Raw genomic sequence first — 3,548 nt, 5'->3', positions numbered from 1 at the left:
TTTTTGGCTTACAGCTTTTCAGTTTTCCATTTGTTTTTTCAATCTCAATCAAGGGGACACTTTCTATGTAATTACAGAATGTTGTTATGCAATAATTTTGATAAATATATATTATCCATTTAGGAAGATAGGAACACAATTGTTCATTCGTAAACAACTTTGCTTTATAAGAAACTCGTCAGATGCTTATTTCCTATAACAGCATTTCTTGGCGCCTATTACAAAAACACATCGGTTCCATCAGTTCAGCAAAACCAGGGAAATACATAAAAAATATTTTAACCACATCAAGAAAGAAATTTAGTATGTAATGTTTAATAATTCTATTGTTTTTATTGACCCTAACAATGAAAAATGGAGAACTACCAAGCTTTTTAATTTTGTATTATAATGATCTTGTTAATCTCCTAGCTTGTCCTTGCATGTTTGTTCACTTCCTATCCCAGAAATGTGAGATTTTTTTCTGAAAAAAAAATCCAATTTTGATTCAGCTAAAATTGTTTTCACATCACGACAGATTTGGTTTGGTCATACATTGTCAGACAAATAATTGATCATAAACCAACTTAAAGTTAAGAAAAGCATTACTCAGTGTCTACATAACAACAATACTGTTTAATTTGAGAAACAGATACCACAGGTGAAGAGCAGCTTCCATAGGAACTTGCAAATGTAACCAAAAGCTCTGACCATTCCAAGCCAAAACATACTCTGCACTTTCATCTCGTCATTTTTCACAGCTTTTGGTCAGGTTTGTCTCAAGGGAAGAATTGTAGGTGATAAGGAAATCTAAAGATGAAGTTATCAATTGTAATTACATTTAGCAGCTGGCCCCCCGCTTTTATTGGAATCTGACACCGCACAAGCTTTGAGTTGGTGTACACATTAGTTCCATCAGCCATAAAATACATAGAATGATGATGGGATGCTTTTATTTCATTTTCCTTTCTCAGTATTTTCTTAAATTCTAGCTGCACAAACCAGTCATTGGAAGTTCAGATAAAAGTGCACTGCGACAACCACTCATTTCAACATGGGATGGCAGCCTGGATCAATTCAAGGACCTAGCAACCATCAATGTTTCTGCTTCTTTGAATACTTCTTAGAAGACAATTGTAGAGAATATTGTACCTTCTGCATTAGAACCACAATCATTTAAGGACATTCAAGTATGCGGTATTCTAAATACGCCTAAAATATACCCAAAATAATTATGGGTACCCTTAACATGTTAGGAAAACTAAGATGATATCAAAGAAAGTGTTTATCCAAAATGCAAGTTTTGTCTTGATAGTTTCCCGAATAGAAACTCAAATATGTTTATTAGGTTAGATAAACACATAGTAGCAAGCATCAGCTTAATTACTGGTTTCCTGTTTGATCAATATCGACATTTTAGGCTTTAGTCTCACATAAACTATTATATGTACCAATATCTCTCACTTCAGATTATGAACAGATACCATAGGGATCACGACTGATCCTTTCCTTTCTGCATGCAGATGCAGAACTGGAAGTTATTTTTGATTTCCCTAATTTGTCATTGAATGTGCCTATTCTCATAAATATTCTACAGAAGCACTTGACAATATCCTCTGACTCCTTATCATCTAATGAACTTGAGGAACTCAAAGCTCTTTCTTGGTGCACTGATCTCCTCTCTATCTGAACAAGCAAAGCGAATGACAGCTCAGTTCTTTTTTTGTATTGAACAGTAATAATTGGACACTGCTGCATACCTGCAACTCCAAATGATCTGCATACACCTCATTTAATTCTTGTTTGATTAGAGACTTCTTCCCTGTTGTAATGAATTTGGCCATTTTCTTTTCCAGTGATTGCTTATCCTTTAGAGAACTATAAAAAAAGTGGTTTCTCTTTTGGTACCCCTCTTCTGGGATTGATGATAGCACCTCCTGTTTGATGTGCAGTTGTTTCCTGTTCACTAGCCTGTCAGAGTGATAAGTGACAATGCCAGATAACAGTTTTCTCTTGTAATCACTTCTAGGAAGAGAAAGTTGCGGCCTAGGTAGTTCTATTATGCTCACTTTAGGAAAAAGAATTTGATGTTTGATATTTGGAGCTTCTGATGGAGTTCTCGTCCATTGTGTCCATCAAATATTCTGATTTCCACTTAGAGGAAATGTAGACAGCTTCCTGATATAGAGCTTGGCTGAAATTCACAACATTTTCTTCTAGTCTAACCACCTCCTCCTCCAATACTGCTACTTCAGCCACAAGCTTTAGTATCTAAAATTCAATGTATAAAATAAGTAGAAATAAATAAAAGTTTATTACACTTTAAATACAAATTATATATATGCCTTCATCCGCAGTTTTTCTAATTCTATCAGATGAAACACTTCAATCTGTTTAAAAGAAAAACATGCTTCATTCATTGACCACTTCTGGGTTCCACCTATGCACACAAGGAAAAGCAGAAGACAGATACTAACATGTGGGGGGAGATAAGGAGGAAGACGAGGAAGGGACCCCAAAGGTCTTGTAAATGCTCTTTCTAACACTCTGTGAACATTCTCTTCCAGTCTAAGCTTCCTCTTCAACTTGTCAACCTGCACAGTTTTAACACATAACTACACTGACAAAGGGGTTCTAGAGAAAACACTTTGGGGAATTAAAGCGCAAAAGAAAGATGAATATCATTCACACACATCTTGTATCAATGCCATTTTCCTTTCTCTATTGGACCTATGCCCATTTTCTATGGTTTTCTCCATTGCCACCATTGCCTGAGTCCCTCGAGTTTCCATCTTATCCTGCTTTGCACGTTCAATGAAAATCTGTTATGCAAACTTTATGCAGGAAAAAGAAAAGGCAGAAGGCCGAGATTTCTTGTTTCTCATAAGAAGAGAAAGAACCCAGATTTGGTAAAAATTAAAAACAAAAATTATGCGTACCGTTTTATTTTTCAACCATTCAGAACTTTTTTAATGAGGTATCCTGTGAAAGAGAAAGAGTCAAGACTTCTATGAAAAAAAAAATTAGTATTTCAGGATTTTAAACTCGAGATTGCTGACTAAATATGAAAAACTCTAAGTCAGTCAGCTGGTTTTGAAGAACTCATTTCAGCTTTGTTTGAGAAGATGTTGCAAGTTACAATTGAACAGAAAAAGAAAGAAAGAAAGAAATCAGCTAAGCTTGTAAAACAGGAAGAAATTGCTTTGTCATCATTTAAAGGTGTTTCATTGCTCTGGGATTCAACCTTTGTGTGATCACTTTCCTTAGGAAAACAATGCAATCTAGTACTGCAAAAAACATGAAACATGTACAAGTTTTATGACATTGATAAAGTAATCCTCCCAAGCCGTAATGAGCAATGATAGCAATGATACAGAGGTTTTATGACACCGGAAGACAAGCTTTTAAAAAAAAGAAGAAGAAGAAGACAGAGGTTTTTGTTTTGCATTACATTAAGAGATCGAACAGAGTGAAAACAAACTAATTCAAACCCACCATAGACGGAGGAGAAAGAAAAGGATGAGACTTTAAGCTCGTTGCCTCATCCATGTACCAATGTAAATGTTCCA

General features: G+C 35.2%; 1 pseudogene across 1 annotated transcript; it reads right to left on the bottom strand.

Annotated features, from left to right (window-relative positions):
• Positions 1-584: 584 nt before the first annotated feature.
• Positions 585-2,774, bottom strand: LOC124830739 (uncharacterized; annotated as a pseudogene). Its single transcript, XR_015782502.1, has 7 exons — positions 2,673-2,774; positions 2,457-2,573; positions 1,740-2,250; positions 1,361-1,665; positions 1,242-1,328; positions 1,132-1,191; positions 585-851 (listed from the first exon to the last, which is right to left on the bottom strand). The product of XR_015782502.1 is annotated as an uncharacterized LOC124830739 (transcript).
• Between the last annotated feature and the right edge of the window lie 774 nt (positions 2,775-3,548).

The sequence above is a fragment of the Vigna umbellata genome, chromosome 10, assembly GCF_029865625.1.
Source record: "Vigna umbellata cultivar VRB3 chromosome 10, Vumbellata_1.0, whole genome shotgun sequence".
NCBI classification, from domain to species: domain Eukaryota; kingdom Viridiplantae; phylum Streptophyta; class Magnoliopsida; order Fabales; family Fabaceae; genus Vigna; species Vigna umbellata.
The sequence above is the reverse complement of the archived record's forward strand: the minus strand, read 5'-3'. Positions and strand labels throughout refer to the sequence as shown.